This window comes from Nerophis lumbriciformis, linkage group LG25 (genome assembly GCF_033978685.3).
Source record: "Nerophis lumbriciformis linkage group LG25, RoL_Nlum_v2.1, whole genome shotgun sequence".
In the NCBI taxonomy this organism is placed as follows: domain Eukaryota; kingdom Metazoa; phylum Chordata; class Actinopteri; order Syngnathiformes; family Syngnathidae; genus Nerophis; species Nerophis lumbriciformis.
Window position 1 is genome coordinate 5,467,985 of NC_084572.2, and position 25,440 is coordinate 5,493,424.

General features: G+C 38.1%; 1 protein-coding gene across 2 annotated transcripts in view; it reads right to left on the reverse strand.

The window, feature by feature from the left end:
• grm8a (glutamate receptor, metabotropic 8a) overlaps positions 1-13,738 on the reverse strand; it is an 833,323-nt gene extending 819,585 nt beyond the window's left edge. For both annotated transcript variants that reach the window (XM_072916040.1, XM_061983598.2), the window contains exon 1: positions 13,590-13,738. The gene's annotated coding sequence lies outside the window, so the exon portion shown is untranslated. The remainder of the gene's footprint in view (positions 1-13,589) is intronic.
• Between the last annotated feature and the right edge of the window lie 11,702 nt (positions 13,739-25,440).

The following is a 25,440-nucleotide window of genomic DNA, read 5'->3' on the forward strand; positions in this document are numbered from 1 at the left end:
GTTGGACAATATCGGAATATCGGATATCGGCAAAAAGCCATTATTGGACATCCGTAGTTTTTATCCAATCAGCATTCGACTAACTTATGTTGCCATGCTGTACCAAATAATAATAATAATAATAATGATAGATTTTATTTGCAAAAAAACACTTTACATTGAGCAAACAACCTCAAAGTGCTACAGTGTATTTAAAAAAAAGGGTTCAAACACTGATGACATCTATTAAACAGACAAGAAGCAAGGAATCATGCAGAGACAGAGTTCAATTTAGCTCATGAGGAGAACGTATATTGAAAAAAATGTTTACCTTGAAAATCATTTTTTACCTTGAAAAAAAAATGTTACCTTGAAAAAAAATGTTTACCTTGAAAAAAAGTTTTTACCTTGAAAATCATTTTTAACCTTGAAATAAAATTTTACCTTAAAACATTTTTTTTAGCTTGAAAATCATTTGTTTACCTTGAAAATCATTTTTAACCTTGAAAATCATGTTTTAACTTTAAAAAAATATATATATATTTTTAAAAAAAATTTAAGTTTTTTTAAGTTTTTTTAAATTTTTGTAAAAAAAATTAAAACATTTTTTAATTTTTTTTAAAAAATATTATTTTTTTAATATTTTTTTTAATTTTAAAAAAAATTTTTTTAAAAAGATTAATATAAAAAAAATTTAATTTTTAAAAAAAAAATTAATTTTTTTTTAAATTGTAAACTTTTTTTAACTTTTTTTTAACTTTTTTTTAACTTTTTTTAACTTTTTTTTAACTTTTTTTTAACTTTTTTTAACTTTTTTTAACTTTTTTTAAAAATGTTTACCCTAACCCTAACCCTAATCTTAACCCTAACCCTAACCCTAACCCTAATCTTAACCCTAACCCTGACCCTAACCTTAACCCTAACCCTAACACTAACCCTAACCCTAACCCTAACCCTAAAAAAAAATGTTAATTGTTAAAATTGTTTAAAAAAATTAAAAACATTTAAAATTGTTTTAAATTGTTTTAAAAAAATTTAAAAAATGTAAAAAAAAAAGTTTTACATTTTTATTTTTTTTTAATTAAAAATTAAAAATTTAAAAAAAAAAAAAAAAAATTTAACATTTTTAAAATAGCTCCACCCACTCGGCTGATGATTTTATGAATTTCTTTAATAAGAAAATTGAACTCATTAGAAAGGAGATTAAAGACAATGCATCGCAGCTACAACTGGGTTCTATTAACACAGATACGACTGTATCTACGACAGATACTGCAATACAAAATAGCAACATTAGAGGAATTGTTAAGATGTGTTAATGGGACAAAACAAACAACATGTTTACTTGACCCATTTCCTGGGAAACTTATCAAGGAGCTTTTTGTATTATTAGGTCCATCAGTGCTAAATATTATAAACTTATCACTTTCCTCTGGCACTGTTCCACTAGCATTCAAAAAAGCGGTTATTCATCCTCTGCTCAAAAGACCTAACCTCGATCCTGACCTCATGGTAAACTACCGGCCGGTGTCCCACCTTCCGTTTGTCTCGAAAATCCTCGAAAAAATTGTCGCACAGCAGCTAAATGAACACTTAGTGTCTAACAATCTCTGTGAACCTTTTCAATCCGGTTTCAGGGCAAATCACTCTACGGAGACAGCCCTCGCAAAAATGACTAATGATCTACTGCTAACGATGGATTCTGATGCGTCATCTATGTTGCTGCTTCTTGATCTTAGCGCTGCTTTCGATACCGTCGATCATAATATTTTATTAGAGCGTATCAAAACACGTATTGGCATGTCAGACTTAGCCTTGTCGTGGTTTAACTCTTATCTTACTGACAGGATGCAACGCGTCTCCCATAATAATGTGACCTCGGACTATGTTAAGGTAACGTGCGGAGTTCCTCAGGGTTCGGTTCTTGGCCCTGCACTCTTTAGTATTTACATGCTGCCGCTAGGCGACATCATACGCAAATACGGTGTTAGCTTTCATTGTTATGCTGATGACAGCCAACTCTACATGCCCCTAAAGCTGACCAACACGCCGGATTGTAGTCAGCTGGAGGCGTGTCTTAATGAAATTAAACAATGGATGTCCGCTAACTTCTTGCAACTCAACACTAAGAAAACGGAAATGCTGATTATCGGTCCTGCTAATTTATTTAATAATACCACCTTAACATTTGACAACCAAACAATTACACAAAGCGACTTGGCAAAGAATCTGGGTATAATCTTCCACCCAACTCTCGTTTGAGTCACACATTAAGAGTGTTACTAAAACGGCCTTCTTTCATCTCCGTAATATCGCTAAAATCCGTTCCATTTTGTCCACTAGCAACGCTGAGATCATTATTCATGCGTTCGTTACGTCTCGTCTCGATTACTGTAACGTATCATTTTCGGTTACCCACATATGCGGTCCTCTCCAAGGTTTCTCATAGTCATTCAGACGTCCCACTGGGGTGAGTTTCTCCTTGCCCTTATGTGGGCTTTGTACCGAGGATGTCGTCGTGGCTTGTGCAGCCCTTTGAGACACTTGTGATTTAGGGCTATATAAATAAACATTGATTGATTGATTGATTGATTGATAAGGTTCAGCTCCCGCGTCCCTCTATTTATTCAGAAGTTCCACAGTCAACATTACTAAGGCCGCCTCTAAAAGGAGTGGTAACATATATTATGCAAAGCAGGTCCAGTACGCACAATACGTGACGGAATGTGCTGGGGGGCCTTGTGATTTCGCCTTGTCTCCGCTTTGTCTGCGTGTTGTCATCTTATCTTCGTTGAGGTCCCTGAAGTCCTTGGCTGTTAGCGGGCTAAAACAAAGATAACATCTGCGGCTGAGGCCACCCCTCAGACAAGGAGTTTCGTCCTTGTGCAGATACATACGTCTAACTTGAGCACAATAGCTAATAACTAAAGCAACGGACATACTAAAGTTGTGTGATAATATATATACATGATTATTCTAACAAGATAATAAAAAAAAAATATATATATATATATAAACTAGAACAGCCTAATAGCTAGAACTAGTATGCATATATCTAAAAAAAAAAAAAAAAAAAAAAAAAAAAAGGCTTTTTGTAATTGTAAGTGTATCTTGTGGTTTTTTATGTTGATTTAATTAAAAAAACCAAAAAAAAAAAAAAAAAAAAAAAACCGATACCGATAATAAAAAAACCGATACCGATAATTTCCGATATTACATTTTAACGCATTTATCGGTCGATAATATCGGCAGGCCGATATTATCGGACATCTCTAGTTTTTAAGCCTTTTTTAAAAGCATCCACAGTCTGTGGTGCCCTCAGGTGGTCAGGGAGAGCGTTCCACAGACTGGGAGCGGCGTAGCAGAAAGCCCGGTCTCCCATTGTTCGTAGCTCTGTCCTCGGAGGTTGGAGGAGGTTAGCCTGTCCGGAGCGGAGGTGTCGTGTGGAGGATTCGGGGGTGAGCAGTTCTTTGAGGTAGAGGGGGGGGCATTTCCATGGTGGCACTGGTGGGTTAGTAGGGAGACTTTGTGTTCAATCCTGAGTGGAACAGGAAGCCAGTGAAGGGATTTGAGAATTGGTGTGATATGGTCGTATTTCCGCACTCTCATCAGGATCCTAGCAGCTCTGCCCCTCTCTCCTTTGTGGAAGGGGGGGCACAGGTTCGGTGGCCACGAATGAAGTGCTGGCTGTCCAGAGTCGAGACTCGGGGTGGACCGCTCGCCTGTGCATCGGTTGGGGACATCTCTGCGCTGCTGACCCGTCCCCGCTCGGGATGGTCTCCTGCTGGCCCCACTATGGACTGGACTCTCACTATTATGTTAGATCCACTATGGACTGGACTCTCTCACTATTATGTTAGATCCACTATGGACTGGACTCACACTATTATGTTAGATCCACTATGGACTGGACTCTCACTATTATGTTAGATCCACTATGGACTGGACTCTCACTATTATGTTGGATCCACTATGGACTGGACTCTCACTATTACTTTAGATCCACTATGGACTGGGCTCTCACACTATTAAGTTAGATCCTCTATGGACTGGACTCTCTCACTATTATGTTAGATCCACTATGGACTGGACTCTCACTATTATGTTAGATCCACTATGGACTGGACTTTCACTATTATGTTAGATCCACTATGGACTGGACTCTCACTATTATGTTAGATCCACTATGGACTGGACTCTCACTATTATGTTAGATCCACTATGGACTGGACTCTCACTATTATGTTCGATCCACTATGGACTGGACTCTCTCACTATTATGTTAGATCCACTATGGACTGGACTCTCTCACTATTATGTTAGATCCACTATGGACTGGACTCACACTATTATGTTAGATCCACTATGGACTGGACTCTCACTATTATGTTAGATCCACTATGGACTGGACTCTCACTATTATGTTGGATCCACTATGGACTGGACTCTCACTATTACTTTAGATCCACTATGGACTGGGCTCTCACACTATTAAGTTAGATCCTCTATGGACTGGACTCTCTCACTATTATGTTAGATCCACTATGGACTGGACTCTCACTATTATGTTAGATCCACTATGGACTGGACTTTCACTATTATGTTAGATCCACTATGGACTGGACTCTCACTATTATGTTAGATCCACTATGGACTGGACTCTCTCACTATTATGTTAGATCCACTATGGACTGGACTCACACTATTATGTTAGATCCACTATGGACTGGACTCTCACTATTATGTTAGATCCACTATGGACTGGACTCTCACTATTATGTTAGATCCACTATGGACTGGACTCTCTCACTATTATGTTAGATCCACTATGGACTGGACTCTCACTATTATGTTAGATCCACTATGGACTGGACTCACACTATTATGTTAGATCCACTATGGACTGGACTCTCTCACTATTATGTTAGATCCACTATGGACTGGACTCTCACTATTATGTTAGATCCACTATGGACTGGACTCTCTCACTATTATGTTAGATCCACTATGGACTGGACTCTCACTATTATGTTAGATCCACTATGGACTGGACTCACACTATTATGTTAGATCCACTATGGACTGGACTCTCACTATTATGTTAGATCCACTATGGACTGGACTCTCACTATTATGTTCGATCCACTATGGACTGGACTCTCAAAATATTATGTTAGATCCACTATGGACTGGACTCTCACACTATTATGTTAGATCCACTATGGACTGGACTTTCACTATTATGTTAGATCCACTATAGACTGGACTCTCACTATTATGTTAGATCCACTATGGACTGGACTCTCAAAATATTATGTTAGATCCACTATGGACTGGACTCTCACACTATTATGTTAGATCCACTATGGACTGGACTCTCACTATTATGTTTGATCCACTATGGACTGGACTCTCACTATTATGTTAGATCCACTATGGACTGGACTCCCACTATTATGTTAGATCCACTATGGACTGGACTCTCACTATTATGTTCGATCCACTATGGACTGGACTCTCACTATTATGTTGGATCCACTATGGACTGGACTCTCACTATTATTTTAGATCCACTATGGACTGGCTCTCACACTATTAAGTTAGATCCACTATGGACTGGACTTTCTCACTATTATGTTAGATCCACTATGGACTGGACTCTCTCACTATTATGTTAGATCCACTATGGACTGGACTCTCACTATTATGTTAGATCCACTATGGACTGGACTCTCACTATTATGTTGGATCCACTATGGACTGGACTCTCACTATTTCTTTAGATCCACTATGGACTGGGCTCTCACACTATTAAGTTAGATCCACTATGGACTGGACTCTCTCACTATTATGTTAGATCCACTATGGACTGGACTCTCACTATTATGTTAGATCCACTATGGACTGGACTTTCACTATTATGTTAGATCCACTATGGACTGGACTCTCACACTATTATGTTAGATCCACTATGGACTGGACTCTCACTATTATGTTGGATCCACTATGGACTGGACTCTCACTATTATGTTAGATCCACTATGGACTGGACTCTCACTATTATGTTAGATCCACTATGGACTGGACTGTCACTATTATGTTAGATCCACTATGGACTGGACTCTCAAACTATTATGTTAGATCCACTATGGACTGGACTCTCACTATTATGTTAGATCCACTATGGACTGGACTTTCACTATTATGTTAGATCCACTATGGAGTGGACTGTCACTATTATGTTAGATCCACTATGGACTGGACTCTCAAACTATTATGTTAGATCCACTATGGAGTGGACTGTCACTATTATGTTAGATCCACTATGGACTGGACTCTCAAACTATTATGTTAGATCCACTATGGACTGGACTCTCACTATTATGTTAGATCCACTATGGACTGGACTCTCACTATTATGTTGGATCCACTATGGACTGGACTCTAACTCTTATGTTAGATCCACTATCGACTGGACTCTCACTATTATGTTGGATCCACTATGGACTGGACTCTCACTATTATTTTAGATCCACTATGGACTGGCTCTCACACTATTAAGTTAGATCCACTATGGACTGGACTCTCACTATTATGTTAGATCCACTATGGACTGGACTCTCTCACTATTATGTTAGATCCACTATGGACTGGACTCTATGCTACGATAGAGATGGCAAGAATGTGTGGATATCCTGCGACACTCAAAGCAGATGCATTTCCAACGATAAAGTCAAGGAAATCTTCCGCCAGACCCCCATTGAATCTGCCGGAGTGTGTGAGCAATTCAGGGACAAAGAACCTCGGTAGCACGGCAAGCAATGGCGGCAGTTTGTTCCCGCAGACGAGCGAGCTAAACCCCCTGGATGTCTTGGCTCACACCGTCCCTTATGATCAAGAGAAGAATATCGACGCTAGCTTCCCTGGCCTGCTGACATCAACTCCAAAACGGGACGGATCAGCTTTCAGGAAAAGAGCGCGGATGAGGGTATGTCTACAGAATATATTAATTGATGAAAATTGGGCTGTCTGCACTCTGTTGCGTTTTGGACCAGTTGTTCCTCCCAGGGAATTCAAGTCACAAGTCGCTCCCAAGCTCTTTACGACACTTAAAGCTGAGTTGAAAAAAACACCAGAGACAGAATAGGTATTTTGTCATATATTTGCAAAGCTTTGCAGATATACATTCAGACCAGTCCAGCATAGAACATTCAAATGCGCCCCTAAGATCGTCTGGCCAAAACAAATGTCCATTATCTCTCTCTCTCTCTAACATTCCTTATTCAAGGTTAAGCACACAGTTTTGAAGACAACCAAAAGACCACAATTGGAAGAAAAACACTAGCTGTTTTGTAATATGATTATGAAATAAAAAGAAGTAACACTTAAATTCGGATATATGTAAATATCTGCCTCCGATAACTCTCAAAGTGCATGTTGTTGCCAAATGTATTTCATATGCTGTAAACCTAGTTCATAGTTGTTAGTTTCCTTTAATGCCAAACAAACACATACCAATCGTTGGTTAGAAGGCGATCGCCGAATTCGTCCTCGCTTTCTCCCGTGTCGTTTTCGTCGGTTTCGCTTGCATACGGTTCAAACCGATATGGCTCAATAGCTTGAGTTTCTTCTTCAATTTCGTTTTCGCTACCTGCCTCCACACTACAACCATCCGTTTCAATACATGCGTAATCTGTTGAATCGCTTAAGCCGCTGAAATCCGAGTCTGAATCCGAGCTAATGTCGCTATAGCTTGCTGTTCTTTCCGCCATGTTTGTTTGTGTTGGCTTCACTATGTGACGTCACAGGAAAATGGACGGGCGGTTAAAATCAGGCACTTTGAAGCTTTTTTTAGGGATATTGCGTGATGGGTAAAATTTTGAAAAAAATAAATATAATAAGCCACTGGGAACTGATTTTTAATGGTTTTAAACCTTCTGAAATTGTGTTAATGTTCCCCTTTAACACTCACAAGTATAAAACTACTTTTTTTAAAGTAATAATTTCTTACTTCAAGCATGAACAAAAAAAATCATGATGCCGAGCGCATATCATTATGTCAAGATAATGGCACTAGCATTTACTTCATTTAAGAATATTTTTCAACATATTAAATATTTTTCAACATATTGAGCAAAAAGGTCTCTTCTAACTATCGTGGGATCACACTCCTCAGCCTTCCCGGTAAGGTCTATTCGGGTGTACTGGAGAGGAGGCTACGCCGGATAGTCGAACCTCGGATTCAGGAGGAACAGTGTGGTTTTCGTCCTGGTCGTGGAACTGTGGACCAGCTCTATACTCTCGGCAGGGTCCTTGAGGGTGCATGGGAGTGTGCCCAACCAGTCTACATGTGTTTTGTGGACTTGGAGAAGGCATTCGACCGTGTCCCTCGGGAAGTCCTGTGGGGAGTGCTCAGAGAGTATGGGGTATCGGACTGTCTGATTGTGGCAGTCCGCTCCCTGTATGATCAGTGTCAGAGCTTGGTCCGCATTGCCGGTAGTAAGTCGGACACGTTTCCAGTGAGGGTTGGACTCCGCCAAGGCTGCCCTTTGTCACCGATTCTGTTCATAACTTTTATGGACAGACTTTCTAGGCGCAGTCAAGGCGTTGAGGGGATCCGGTTTGGTGGCTGCAGGATTAGGTCTCTGCTTTTTGCAGATGATGTGGTCCTGATGGCTTCATCTGGCCAGGATCTTCAGCTCTCACTGGATCGGTTCGCAGCCGAGTGTGAAGCGACTGGGATGAGAATCAGCACCTCCAAGTCCGAGTCCATGGTTCTCGCCCGGAAAAGGGTGGAGTGCCATCTCCGGGTTGGGGAGGAGATCTTGCCCCAAGTGGAGGAGTTCAAGTACCTGGGAGTCTTGTTCACGAGTGAGGGAAGAGTGGATGGTGAGATCGACAGGCGGATCGGTGCGGCGTCTTCAGTAATGCGGACGCTGTATCGATCCGTTGTGGTGAAGGAGGAGCTGAGCCGGAAGGCAAAGCTCTCAATTTACCGGTCGATCTACGCTCCCATCCTCACCTATGGTCATGAGCTTTGGGTTATGACCGAAAGGACAAGATCACGGGTACAAGCGGCCGAAATGAGTTTCCTCCGCCGGGTGGCGGGGCTCTCCCTTAGAGATAGGGTGAGAAGCTCTGCCATCCGGGGGGAGCTCAAAGTAAAGCCGCTGCTCCTCCACATGGAGAGGAGCCAGATGAGGTGGTTCGGGCATCTGGTCAGGATGCCACCCGAACGCCTCCCTAGGGAGGTGTTTAGGGTCCGACCGGTAGGAGGCCACGGGGAAGACCCAGGACACGTTGGGAAGACTATGTCTCCCGGCTGGCCTGGGAACGCCTCGGGGTCCCACAGGAAGAGCTGGACGAAGTGGCTGGGGAGAGGGAAGTCTGGGCTTCCCTGCTTAGGCTGCTGCCCCCGCGACCCGACCTCGGATAAGCGGAAGAAGATGGATGGATGGATGGTCTCTTTTTGTCTACCAAGAAAAGTGTTATTAGTGAGAATATTCTTATTTTAAGGTATTTTTGGGTTCATTGAAGTTAGCTCATTTGACTTGTTTTGGAAAGTCTTGAAAAGCCAACATTTCTTGTTCTATTGGCAGATAATTTTGCTTAATTCAAATAAAATACCCCTCATTTTTGTATTTTTTTTGTTTTTTCTTGTTGTTGAACACTGCCTTTTTGCAGTGCAGATAAAGATGTAACGAAATGGAAAAATGGTATATCACAGTGATTGTGACCAAAATCATCAACGTTATGATTATTATCGCGGTATTGTGGAATGTGTTCAATAAGTACTTATATACACAAACTGAAATATTTAAATGTTCTAAAAAATAACTCAAATAAATAGACCCACTGTTAAAAAAAGCCACTGGGAACTGATTTTTAATGGTTTTAACCATTCTGAAATTGTGATAATGTTCCCCTTTAAACAAGTTGAAAAACTTATTGGGGTGTTACCATTTAGTGTACGGAATATGTACTGTACTGTGCAATCTACTAATAAGAGTTTCAATCAAACAACCCGAAGTTGTCTTTATTTTGAAGTTATCATGCCATGATTTTACCATTACGGCCCATTTGGGAATAGATTTTCCTCCATGCGGCCCCTGAGTTTGACACCCCTGGTGAAGGTGTTAAGTAACAAAGAAGGTTCCAATCCTGCTTGCCTTGGTCCCATTTTTAGGGCCCGCATGGCCCATTGCATAAGGACTCCCACAGGGAGTCCTTATGCAATGGGACATAAGGACCTATTGAATTTGTAAGGTTTTATTCTTTCTTATTATTATTAGGGCCCGCATGGCCCATTGCATAAGGACTCCCACAGGGAGTCCTTATGCAATTGGACATAAGGACCTATTGAATTTGTAAGGTTTTATTCTTTCTTATTAGGGCCCGCATGGCCCATTGCATAAGGACTCCCACAGGGAGTCCTTATGCAATTGGACATAAGGACCTATTGAATTTGTAAGGTTTTATTCTTTCTTCTTCTTATTATTATTATTATTCTTCCGCAACTTTGCGCTGTAATTTGACCCCCTTAACATACTTCAAAACTCACCAAATTTTACACACACATCAGTAATATACGGCAAAACTTTTTATCAAAAAACCAAACCTCAAAACTGAAAATTGCGCTCTAGCGCCTCCTACGGAAAAAAAAAACTAGACTGCCTGTAACTCCCACTAAGAAGGTCGGAAAGACATGAAACAAAAACCTTTATGTAGGTGTGACTTAGACCTAGATTTCATAATAGTATATTCTCGGGCAAAAATCAACAGGAAGTTGGCAATTCCCCCTTCAAGACAAAAAAAGTACTAAAAACAGTCACTTTTGCCTCTTTGAGCTGTAATTTGACCCCTTTAACATGCTTCAAAACTCACCAAACTGAACACACACATCAGGACTGGCTAAAATTGCGATCTAATGAAAAAACCTAACCCCAAATCTCAAAATTGTGCTCTACCGCAATTTTTTAATAAAACGCAGAAAAAACTGCTCCTCGGAAGAAAAAAATGACAAAACTGCCTGTAACTCCCACTGGGAAAGTCAGAGAGACATGAAACAAAAACCTCTATGTAGGTCTCATTTAGACCTACTTTTCATAGATTGACAACCCTCAGCAAAAATCAACAGGAAGTTTGCAATTTCCCCTTCAAAACAAATTTTTTTTATAAACCGGTCACTTCTCTTCAAACATTATCTCCTCTGAGCGCGTTTGTCGTTTGGCTTCAAACTAACACAGGAGAGAGATTGAACCCTTCCAAATAAAAGTTATCGAAAGAATTTTTATAAATGCTCCGGTTTTGATTTTATGAGCCTTCAAAGAACCGCTGCGCTGATGCTGCTGCGCTGCTGTTTTCTCAAGATGGCTGCTTAAAAGCAGGAAGCACCAGCGTAGGTACACTAGACAAAAGTATTGGGACACTTCGGACTAAAAGTAGACAAAAGTATTGGGACACTTATGACTACCACTGGACAAAAGTATTGGGACATTTAGGCCGAAAACTGGACAAAAGTATTGGGATACTTGGGACTAAAACTTGACAAAAGTATTGGGACACTTGGGACTAAAACTTGACAAAAGTATTGGGACACTTAGGACTAGCACCTGCCAAATACACGGGCCCAACCAATGCTGCTTGCAGCTTTAATTTTAATTATTTTTTTTATTTAAATCCCCCACCGCCTCCACCTCGTCTTATTTACAGCCCCGCATCCTCCATCATCTTTCCATCACTCTTCTTCGACCACCCCCCCACATCCTCGCACCCACTCCCTTCACCCCCACGGAGGTGTCACTCAAACCGATCCGGTGCTCATCTTGTCAGGCGTTCAGTTCACTTCCGACTTCTGACCCGCATTGGATGACACGGACCTCCGCCAAGGCGCAACACGCACATTCCCATTAATCATACTTGCCAACCTTGAAACCTCCGATTTCGGGAGGTGGGGGGCGGGGGGCGTGGTCATGGTTGGGGGCGTGGTTAAGAGGGGAGGAGTATATTGACAGCTAGAATTCACCAAGTCAAGTATTTCATACATACATACATACATACATACATACATACATATATATATATATATATATATATATATATATGACTTAATAAGGTTATCCAAAAAATAGTGCTCGATACCGTAGTAGAGCGCAATATATGTATGTGTGGGAAAAAAAATCACAAGACTACTTCATCTCTACAGGCCTGTTTCATGAGGGGTTCCCTCAATCATCAGGAGATTTTAATGGGAGCATTCACGTACCATGGTTTATATAGGGCACAGAGTGGGTGGGTACAGGCTGGCGTAGGGGCGTGGTGATTGGCTCATGTGTTACCTAGGAGGTGTTTCCATCTGTGACGGCATGCTGATACAATTTCGCTGCGCTTGTTGAGGGATGACAGGTCTGGACGGTATATAATAAATAATAATTTAATAATAATTTGGGACCTCAAAGACAATAATGTTGAATACTCAATAACATGGCAAATTCTTGCATCCAGCACACCTTACAATAGTGGTAATAAAAGATGCAACCTATGCTTGAAAGAGAAACTGTTTATTATTTACCGTCCAGACCTGTCATCCCTCAACAAGCGCAGCGAAATTGTATCAGCATGCCGCCACAGACGGAAACACCTCCTAGGTAACACATGAGCCAATCACCACGCCTCTACGCCAGCCTGTACCCACCCACTCTGTGCCCTATATAAACCATGGTACGTGAATGCTCCCATTAAAATCTCCTGATGATTGAGGGAACCCCTCATGAAACAGGCCTGTAGAGGTGAAGTAGTCTTGTGATTTTTTTTCCCACACATACATATACATATATATATATATATATATATATATATATATATATATATATATATATATATATCTACATCCTGAAAATATGCAAACAAAACTGCGTTTAGATAATTGATACTTCAAACTTGCATAAATAAATATTAAGGAATATAACATAACTTGGCTTCTGGGAGCTTCAAAATGTAATGAATAAAATGCTAAAGTTGTTGATAAACAAGCAATTATTTTAATAATTAAATATGGTCATTTTAAATGAATTATGATAATTTAAAATTAATTATTTCAAATATGTTTATTTTAATGTATAGTTCTATGGCTGGATGTAATAAGGAGTCAGAAAAAAATAAAAATAAAAATACAATTAATTTAGTTTAAATATAGTAAAAATGTATTTCGTTTTTTGTTTTTTTTAATTAGTAAATATATTTATTTTTTAGGTAAGATAAACATAATAATACAATTTATCTCTAGCCTGGAGGATTTAGTTCTTGTCACCCTGTTGTCCTCCCGTTGTGAAAAAAGGCTGTCCTCACTCAGGTGCGCTGAATTTCGGGAGTCTCCCGGAAAATTCGGGAGGGTTGGCAAGTATGCCATTAATCAAGTGACAAATAACAATGACGGACATTTTTAAATCAATCATTCTGACACGTTGTTGTTTTTTTTGCCTGTGTAGTAAAGTTTTTTTTTGTTTTTTTTTTAATTAGTTTTAGCAGTGATTTAGTGAAAATGACCATAATTACGCAATTATTAGAAGAAAACGTTATTGTTGAAATGTGAGCAAAATGGAGGTAAATACCTGGGGAAAAGATGAAGAAGAAGAAGGGCACCGTCTCCGAGGTGCTTCCCGAAGGGACCTCCTGAGTCCACGGGGGGGGTCCCCACTCAAAACACGCCAAAAACACGTCCTGGAAAGAATGATATTCCCTTTTTTTTTCTTTTTTTTTTTTCTTTTTTTTTTTTGGTTTAGTCCACCTCCAAAACGGGGAAAAAAAGGTCGGTAAAAGTAGTCCGGCGGTGAAGCTGACAGGTGAATATTCCTAAGTGTGTCCCGGAGAAGCAGCTGCCTCAAATCAAGCACACACACCCCCCCCCTCCTTCTCCGAACGCGCGCGGACGAGAGGCGGCGTGAACGCGCCTACCGTAGAGAAAGTAGCGGTTTAAAAAAAAAAAAAAAAACGATAAAAAAAAACCAAAAAAAAACCACCTGGTTGCATTTTTTTTTTTTTTTAAAGACACGATCCTTTCTTGGGCCAAATCACCGCATGATTGCGAGTTTGTTCCCGATCGATAAAAAAAAAAAAAAGGCAGACGCGGTGAAAAAAATGGATCCGCCTCAACTTCCATCAGTTGTGGCCACGCCCATTGACTGCCGTAGGCCCCGCCCCCCTTGTGTGCGGAGGTGCGCAAGGCGAGCGAGCGTCCACGCGGGGAGTGGAATTAGAATAAATGAAGCGCATCCCATCTGCGGAGTAATAACAATTTGATCGAGCAAAGAGAGCGGAGAACCCCCCCCCCCCCCCAACCCTGGTGTTGATTGGAAAAGGTGGAGGGGCGGGGGGAAGGGGGGGAGCATGTTCAATTAATACTACGCTAAGTGGGCGGAGCAACTGTGACATCTAGTGGCGAAAGAGCGTCATTGCAAGAGGAGAATGCCAAGCAGGCGAGCCGTCACCAAGAGCCTTACACGGAGCGATGGCGCCATCTTCTGGGCAAATGCTGTCATTGCGAGCAGGAAATGCATTGTAAAGCCAACTCAACTTGCGACCTCAAGCGGCTGTGAGCAGCATTACAGCTGATTTTAACCTTTTTTTTAAAGTCAAGTCATTTTTCACACCTTTTTTGAGCCAAAATTTAGGGACGGCGTGGCGCAGTGGAAGAGTGGCCGTGCGCGACCCGAGGGTCCCTGGTTCAATCCCCACCTAGTACCAACCTCGTCATGTCCGTTGTGTCCTGAGCAAGATACTTCACCCTTGCTCCTGATGGGTGCTGGTTAGCGCCTTGCATGGCAGCTCCCTCCATCAGTGTGTGAATGTGTGTGTGAATGGGTAAATGTGGAAGTAGTGTCAAAGCGCTTTGAGTACCTTGAAGGTAGAAAAGCGCTATACAAGTACAAGTACAAGTACAACCCAAAGTGTGGAAAAAATCCGAAGGCACACCACCAGCGGAAGTCATTAAAAAACGAAACTCTGTTGATAGAGTTAGATCAGTGGTTCTCAACCCTTTTTCCAGTGATGTACCCAGGGCCGGCCCGTGGCATAGGCCGTATAGGCAAATGCTAAGGGCGCCGTCCATCAGGGGGCGCCACGCCAGTGCCACAAATGTTGGAGAAAAAAAAAAGAAGAAAAAAAAAGTTGGTACTATTATTTCTAAATACAAAAAATAACCCCACGTTAATTAAAATGTAAAGTAAAGCCTATTTAATAGAAATATTATTTGTTACATTACGCCCCCCCTCCCTTCCCGTATCATGACTCTTTTTGGACATCACCACATCAAAAAATCAACACAAGATGTCAAAACGGCCAAAACTGTCAGGTGCCCAGGGAAGAAAAAAGAGAAAAGAAGAGGAGGAGAAACGAGAAAAAGACAGAGGTAGCAGGTAGGTAACGTTAGCCTACATGAAATTATTTGTCTGTTACAGAATGTGATAGTAACCTGGCTTTTTAGCATTAAGCTAATGCTACATGATTCGGCAATTGCTAATCAATAAATAGCTAGTTCTGTTTTAACGTCGGGTTAATATTGTGGAGGGGGCTAAATTGTTATGGAAAATAATAATGTAACGTTAGGTAATTACAGTACTCCCACCTTACATTCCTCAGGGACATTTGTATTAGATCTTTTAAGCAGGTGTTTTTTGTTTACATTGTTATTGCCTTCTGGTTAGCTAATGTTTGCCCTGCAGGTAATAGTCACTTTTCCACCCCTTTATATATTAGGTATAGTTGGAAGCCTAGTTGTTAAAGTGCACATCAATAATGTTAATTAAGCAATATCACATGAGAGGGAATGCTGTTTTTTAATTTAAGCACTGCTGTGATTCGGTTAAAGGTAATCATAACATAACATTCTCATATAATATATGATACTGTTACTTTGCATTCTGCTATTCAGCATTTCACTGTAATGATGACAATAAATTTAATCTAATCTAATTTGCATATCAGTAAACATCATACATATATCTCTTTGGTTTTTCATCTATATTATATCATTTCATTTTATTCCTGGAATCATATGTTTTTATTATTAAACTGTAATACTCAATGGTGTCACATACTCCTCTCTTCAGATGCACTGTTGAAGTTTCTAAATCCCACCCCTGGGCCATCTACCACATCTACCGCTGCTGCCTCCACTTCAGCAGCACAACCCACCAGTTTTGCAGCAGCAAAACATACAGCCATCTCTTCACTTGATGAGAGATTTCAGAGCCTTGGAGAGGTGAATGACAAGTTTGGAGTACTCCTCAATTTCCACAACTTACAAAAAGAAGAGCTGCTACAGCCCTGAGTACTACTCTGACCCATGACAGCCAGCTGGACATTAATGGCACAGAACTTGCAATGGAAATGCAGAATTTCCCACCATTGCCATCAAAGAACATGACAAACATGGAACTCTTGACCTTCCTGCATGAGAAGAAGCTGGCAGAAATGTACCCCAACATGTGGGTTGCTCTGAAAATCTCTATTAAAAAGCACAAATAGAGAACTCTGTAGGATCCCCTTTTTTTGTAATATAGTTGTTAAAGTCATACTGGTTTGATATCTTGTTTTGTGCAGTGCCTTATTTATATTGTATTTTTAATTTATTTTATGCAACTTGTTGACACGTTTTATTTTGTGTTTATGTATGTAAAAAATATTGTATTTCATATATTCATTTTTTATTTTTTGTATTCATTTATTTATTCATATTTTTTTTTTAATCTTGTTAACTATTCTGATTGTTAATTTGCTTTCTTTAAGTAAAAAAAAAGGTCAAAGACAAAGCTATTCGGTTTCTTGTGAGTATATACACTTCACTGCCGATGTGGGGGGGCGCCACCTAAAATCTTGCCTAGGGCGCCAGATTGGTTAGGGCCGGGCCTGGATGTACCCCCTGTGAACATTTTTTGAATTCAAGTACCCCCTAATCTGAGCAAAAAAATCAATATTTAATAGATTCATTTTTGCAATAATATTTTTTTTTACTTTTTATTCTACTTTTTTATTTCGATTAATTTTAGAAGGCAGCAAATACTGTCAAAAATAACTGCATTCATTTAGTTGTATTTTTTTATGTATTTATGTTTTATTCTTTCTAGAGCAGTGGTTTTTAATAGGGATGTCCGATAATGGCTTTTTGCCGATATCCAATATTCCGATATTGTCCAACTCTTTAATGACCGATACCGATATCAACCGATACTGATATATACAGTCGTGGAATTAACACATTATTATGCCTAATTTGGACAACCAGGTATGGTAAAGATAAGGTACTTTTTTTTTAAAATAATAAAATTAAATAAGATAAATAAATTAAAAACGTTTTCTTGAATAAAAAAGAAAGTAAAACAATATAAAAACAGTTACATAGAAACTAGTAATTAATGAAAATGAGTCAAATTAACTGTTAAAGGTTAGTACTATTAGTGGACCAATCATGTGTGCTTACGGACTGTATCCCTTGCAGACTGTATTGATATATATTGATATATAATGTAGGAACCACAATATTAATAACAGAAAGAAACAACCCTTTTGTGTGAATGAAGGGAGGAATGTTTTTTGGGTTTGTGCACTAATTGTACGTGTATCTTGTGTTTTTATGTTGATTTAATAAAAAATTAAATTAAATTAAATTAAAAAAAACAAAAAACAAAACGATACCGCTAATAAAAAAAACACGATACCGATCATTTCCGATATTACATTTTAACGCATTTATCGGCCGATAATATCGGCATGCCGATATTATCGAACATCTCTAGTTTTTAATCTTTTTTCCCCAAGTACCACCTCAGAAAAAAAAAAAAAGGCTCTCCAAGTACCACCTTAATGACCAATGTTAAAATAGAGTGGCACAGTAGGCCTAAGTATTCATTAAAAACAAGGCAACATTTTATTTTATTATTTTATTTTTTTTATAACAAGTATATTTAATATTTTGGCCACTGTAGCACTACACACAGTTTGAACAGTAACACTGTGTGAATATAGGAAAAAAAAAAAAAAAAAAAAAATTTTTTTTGGCGTACCAGTTTGAGAACTGATGTTCTATCTAGAGCAGTGGTTCTCACAACCTTTTTTCAGTGATGTACCCCCTTGTGAACATTTTTTGAATTCAAGTACCCCCTAATCAGAGCAAAGCATTTTGGGTTGGGAAAAAAAAAGAGATAAAGAAGTAAAATACAGCACTATGTCATCAGTTTCTGATTTATTAAATTGGATAAAATATTGCTCATTTGTAGTGGTCTTTCTTGAACTATTTGGGGGGGGGGAAAAAGATATAAAAATAACTAAAAACTTGTTGAAAAATAAAAAAAGTGATTCAATTATAAATATCTCCACAAAAAAATCTATCTGTCAACACTGAATATTGCATTGTTGCATTGTAATGAATGGAATAGCCTTCAGTTTATGAACTTACATTCATATTTTGTTGAAGTATTATTCAATAAATATATTTATAAAAGGGTTTTTGAGTTGTTGCTATTTTTAGAATATTTCTAAAAAATATAATACGCGTACCCCCATTTGAGGACCACAGCAACAGATGATATCTATTACCTGACACCTTCTATGTTAGCTACTTCTCTTTGTTTATAATGTCTATTTTCTGCTGGATTTACTCTCTATTTTATGCTGCAGCTGTCACATATACTGTATTATTGTACATGGTAATTGTTATATATGATATAGACATTATATAATATATCAGTATATATAATATGCTGTACATATATTATGTATATATGTTATATTTTATATCGCTATATTTAGTCTATTTATTTTTTCCTTTCCATCCTTACACTTTCCATCATTGTAACTGAGCTACTGTGTGGAACAATTTCCCTTGTGGATCATTAAAGTTTGATATGAATTTAAAGCATAACCAAGCATGCATCAGTATAGCTCTTGTCTCAAAGTAGGTGTACTGTCACCACCTGTCACATCACGCCCTGACTTATTTGGAGTTTTTTGCTGTTTTCCTATGTAGTGTTTTAGTTCTTGTCTTTTGGTGGATTTTTCTCTTTTTTTGGTAGCAGTTTCATGTCTTCCTATGAGCGATATTTCCCGCATCTACTTTGTTTTAGCAATCAAGAATATTTCAGTTGTTTTTATCCTTCTTTGTGGGGACATTGTTGATTGTCATGTCATGTTCGGATGTACTTTGTGGACGCCGTCTTTGCTCCACAGTAAGTCTTTGCTGTCGTCCAGCATTCTGTTTTTGTTTACTTTGTAGCCAGTTCAGTTTTAGTTTCGTTCTGCATAGCTTCAATGCCTTTTCTTAGGGGCACTTAACTTTTGTTTATTTTCGGTTTAAGCATTAGACACCTTTTTCCCTGCACGCTGCCTCCCGCTGTTTCCGACATCTACAAAGCAATTAGCTACCTGCTGCCACCTACTGATATGGAAGAGTATTACACGGTTACTCTGCCGAGCTCTAGACAGCACCGACACTCAACAACAACACATCATTTGCAGACTATAATTACTGGTTTGCAAAATATATTTTTAACCCAAAAAGGTGAAATTAGATAATCTCCCACGGCACACCAGACTGTACCTCACGGCACACTAGTGCGCCGCAGCACAGTGGTTGAAAAACACTGATTTAAGTAAGCGTCTATTAAAATAAAAAGTTATTAATATATATTTTTTGGTAGTTCAATTCAAAAATTGAAACGTATATTCTATTAATTCTAAATGAGCGGTGCAGCTCGGTTGGTTGAGTGGCCGTGCCAGCAACTTGAGGGTTCCAGGTTCGATCCCCGCTTCCGCCATCCTCGTCACTGCCGCTGTGTCCTTGGGCAAGACACTTTACCCACCTGCTCCCAGTGCCACCCACACTGGTTTAAATGTAGCGTAAAGATGTAGATAAAGGGTTTCACTATGTAAAGCGCTTTGAGTCACGAGAGAAAAGCGCTATATAAATATAATTCACTTCACTTCACTACACACGCAGTGAAATATTTCGGCAATTGAAAAATAGTTTTCAATCATTAAAAAAAAAATATCTAAATGTACAAATTATTTTTACCTTCACTGAAATCGAGTTTCAAAATGTCAAACTTGTTTTTCAAAAATTTAGATTTTTTTTTTTCATTATTGAAATATTAAGTTTTTTCTTTGCTGTAAGTTATTATCAATCCTACAGTGAAATATTTCCAAGCTTTTTTTTTTTCTTGAAATATTGAGTTTTGTCTTTGCCTTAAGCTTTAGTCATACAGTGAAATATTTTAAAGAATTTAAAAAAGTTTTTTTTTTTAAAGAATTAAACTATATTTTTGGGAAATTATTTTTAAATTCTTCAAATATTTAGTTTCTTATTTGCCATTAGCTATAATCATCCAGTGAAATATTTCAAGAATTAAAAAAAAAAAAGTTTTCAAATTGTTTTAAAATTCTTGAAATATATATAAAAAATGATTGTTTAATTTATATGTATGTATATATATATATATATATATATATATATATATATATATATATATATATATATATATATATAAAAAAAATATTGTTCAATAAATCTAAAATTATCTTTAAATATTTTTTAAATAAAAACATTTTGAAAAAATATGTTTACATTTTTTAAATATACAAAATAAGTTTTAAAAAATTTAAAAAAGGATTAAACTATATTTTTGGAAAATTATTTTTAAATTCTTCAAATATTTAGTTTCTTATTTGCCATTAGCTATAATCATCCAGTGAAATATTTCAAGAATTAAAAAAAAAAGTTTTCAAATAGTTTTAACATTCTTGAAATATATATATAAAAAAGATTGTTTAATTTATATACATTATACATATATACATATATATATATATATATATATATATATATATATATATATATATATATATATATATATATATATATATATAAAATATTGTTCAATAAATCTAAAATTATCTTTAAATATTTTTTAAATAAAAACATTTTGAAAAAATATGTTTATATTTTTTAAATATACAAAATAAGTTTTAAAAAATTTAAAAAAGATTGGAATTTTTTTTTAAATCATTTTTAAATTCTTAAAATATTTCTGACTGGATGATTAACATTTCACTACATTTGACTGATTTTACTATTAATCATAGCTTCTTTAAAACTATTTTCAAAGAATTTAAAAATAATCTTGGAAAAATATTTTTAAATACTTAAAATATGTCACTGGATGACTATGGTTTACAGCAAATAAACTCAATTTCAGTAGTCGTTCCTCGTTACAATGCGCTTTGAAGTCTGCTCTTTCACTCAATCATGTATATTTTTTTTTTGGAGTTTAAAATATTAATAAATTAGGAATAATCCAAGTTGTTTGTTTGTTTTGCCTAAAATACACATTTTCAAGCAGAAAGCCCTGCCGTTTAGTATCGTGGCCACTGATTGGCTCAGCCTCAGCACCATTACTATATTGGATTAAGAGAGTGCAAAAGTGACAAGTGTTTTATCATGTCTAGGGGGCTCTTATTACGTTTAAACATGCATTTAGATGGTAGTAATCAGTTCTTTATGCTCTATGTAAAATGTATTCCTACTTCGCGGAAATGTATTTACCACGGTCAGTGATAAACCTGTCTCATAAAATGTTGAAAATTGTTCAAAAGTTCACGTTCCACTCAACAAAAACTTCCCAAGTCTTAAATTGGGTCTCCTAATCTGAATTAAATGTTGAAATCACAATTTTTTCACAATATTGCAATTGATTAAGAGTGCACTTGTACATACATGGTGCAGCAAAAGAAATGCATCATTAATGTACTTACTTGCAGACTTTCAAAAGAAAAAGAAAGAAAAAAAATTAAAAATAAATCAATAATATATATATATATGTATACAGGTAAAAGCCAGTAAATTAGAATATTTTGAAAAACTTGATTTATTTCAGTAATTGCATTCAAAAGGTGTAACTTGTACATTATATTTATTCATTGCACACAGACTGATGCATTCAAATGTTTATTTCATTTAATTTTGATGATTTGAAGTGGCAACAAATGAAAATCCAAAATTCCGTGTGTCACAAAATTAGAATATTACTTAAGGCTAATACAAAAAAGGGATTTTTAGAAATGTTGGCCAACAGAAAAGTATGAAAATGAAAAATATGAGCATGTACAATACTCAATACTTGGTTGGAGCTCCTTTTGCCTCAATTACTGCGTTAATGCGGCGTGGAATGGAGTCGATGAGTTTCTGGCACTGCTCAGGTGTTATGAGAGCCCAGGTTGCTCTGATAGTGGCCTTCAACTCTTATGCGTTTTTGGGTCTGGCATTCTGCATCTTCCTTTTCACAATACCCCACAGATTTTCTATGGGGCTAAGGTCAGGGGAGTTGGCGGGCCAATTTAGAACAGAAATACCATGGTCCGTAAACCAGGCACGGGTAGATTTTGCGCTGTGTGCAGGCACCAAGTCCTGTTGGAACTTGAAATCTCCATCTCCATAGAGCAGGTCAGCAGCAGGAAGCATGAAGTGCTCTAAAACTTGCTGGTAGACGGCTGCGTTGACCCTGGATCTCAGGAAACAGAGTGGACCGACACCAGCAGATGACATGGCACCCCAAACCATCACTGATGGTGGAAACTTTACACTAGACTTCAGGCAACGTGGATCCTGTGCCTCTCCTGTCTTCCTCCAGACTCTGGGACCTCGATTTCCAAAGGAAATGCAAAATTTGCATGGTTGGGTGATGGTTTGGGGTGCCATGTCATCGGCTGGTGTCGGTCCACTCTGTTTCCTGAGATCCAGGGTCAACGCAGCCGTCTACCAGCAAGTTTTAGAGCACTTCATGCTTCCTGCTGCTGACCTGCTCTATGGAGATGGAGATTTCAAGTTCCAACAGGACTTGGCGCCTGCACGCAGCGCAAAATCTACCCGTGATTGGTTTACGGACCATGGTATTTCTGTTCTAAATTGGCCCGCCAACTCCCCTGACCTTAGCCCCATAGAAAATCTGTGGGGTATTGTGAAAAGGAAGATGCAGAATGCCAGACCCAAAAACGCAGAAGAGTTGAAGGCCACTATCAGAGCAACCTGGGCTCTCATAACACCTGAGCAGTGCCAGAAACTCATCGACTCCATGCCACGCCGCATTAACGCAGTAATTGAGGCAAAAGGAGCTCCAACCAAGTATTGAGTATTGTACATGCTCATATTTTTCATTTTCATACTTTTCAGTTGGCCAACATTTCTAAAAATCCCTTTTTTGTATTAGCCTTAAGTAATATTCTAATTTTGTGACACACGGAATTTTGGATTTTCATTTGTTGCCACTTCAAATCATCAAAATTAAATGAAATAAACATTTGAATGCATCAGTCTGTGTGCAATGAATAAATATAATGTACAAGTTACACCTTTTGAATGCAATTACTGAAATAAATCAAGTTTTTCAAAATATTCTAATTTACTGGCTTTTACCTGTATATATATATATATATATATATATATATATATATATATATATATACACACACAGGACTGTCTCAGAAAATTAGAATATTGTGATAAAGTACTTTATTTTCTGTAATGCAATTAAAAAAACAAAAATGTCATACATTCTGGATTCATTACACATCAACTGAAATATTGCAAGCCTTTTATTATTTCAATATTACTGATTATGGCATACAGCTTAAGAAAACTCAAAAATCCGATCCCAAAAAATTAGAATATTTACTCAGAGCAAGTAAAAAAAAAAAGATTTATAACAGCAAAACAAAATCAAACATTTGAAAATGTCAATTAATGCACTCAGTACTTGGTTGGGAATCCTTTTGCAGGGATTACTGCATCAATGCGGCGTGGCATGGAGGCAATCAGCCTGTGGCATTGCTGAGGTGTTATGGATGCCCAGGATGCTTCAATAGCGGCCTTTAGCTCATTTGCATTATTGGGTCTGGTGTCTTTCAGCTTCTTCTTCACAATACCCCACAAATTCTCAATGGGGTTCAGGTCAGGGGAGTTGGCAGGCCAATCAAGGACAGTAATGCCATGGTTAGTACATCAGTTACTGGTGGTTTTGGCCAGGCCCGGCCCTAACCAATCTGGCGCCCTAGGCAAGATTTTAGGTGGCGCCCCCAACATCGGCAGTGAAGTGTATATACTCACAAGAACCCGAATAGCTTTGTCTTTGACCTTTTTTTTTTTTACTTACAACTATACCTAATATATAAAGGGGTGGAAAAGTGACTATTACCTGCAGGGCAAACATTAGCTAACCAGAAGGCAATAACAATGTAAACAAAAAACACCTGCTTAAAAGATCTAATACAAATGTCCCTGAGGAATGTAAGGTGGGAGTACTGCAATTACCTAACGTTACATTATTATTTTCCATAACAATTTAGCCCCCTCCACAATATTAACCCGACGTTAAAACAGAACTAGCTATTTATTGATTAGCAATTGCCGAATCATGTAACATTAGCTTAATGCTAAAAAGCCAGGTTACTATCACATTCTGTAACAGACAAATAATTTAATGTAGGCTAACGTTACCCAACTGCTACCTCTGTCTTTTCCCGTTTCTACTCCTCTTCTTTTCTCTTTTTTCTTCCCTGGGCACCTGACAGTTTTGGCCGTTTTGACATCTTGTGTTGATTTTTTGATGTGGTGACGTCCAAAAAGAGTCATGATACGTGAAGGGGGGGGGCGTAATGTTGTAACAAATAATATTTCTATTAAATAGGCTTTACTTTGCATTTTAATTAACGTGGGATTATTTTTTGTATTTACAAATAATAGTACCAACTTTTTTTTTTTTTCTCCAACATTTGTGGCACTGGCGTGGCGCCCCCTGATGGACGGCGCCCTTAGCATTTGCCTATACGGCCTATGCCACGGGCCGGCCCTGGTTTTGGCACTGTGGGCAGGTGCCAGTTCATGCTGGAAAATGAAGCTTTTCAACAGATGGAAGCATGTAGTGCTCTAAAATCTCTAGAAGCGTCTGACTTGGGCTATGGAAAAGAAGCACTGGACAGTTGCAGAGTGGTCCAGAGTCCTGTTTTCAGATGAAAGCAAGTTTTGTATTTCATTTGGAAGTCATGGTGCTAGAGTCTGGAGGAAGGCTGGAGAGGAGCAAAATCCAAGTTGCTTGAAATCCAGTGTGAAGTTCCCACAGTCAGCAATGGTTTGGGGAGCCATGTCAGCTGCTGGTGTTGGTCCACTGTGTTTCATCAAGTCCAGAGTCAACGCAGCTGTGTACCAAGAGATTTTAGAGCACTACATGCTTCCATCTGTTGAGAAGCTCTATGGAGATGATGATGTCCTTTTCCAGCATGATCCAGCAGTGCTAAAACCACCAGTAACTGGTGGACTGACCATGGCATTACTGCCCTCCATTGGCCTGCCAAACAAATATGCTGGATGTCGTTATACTCAACAAAGGTCACACAAACCCTCTTTAAAGATTAAAGTGTTTA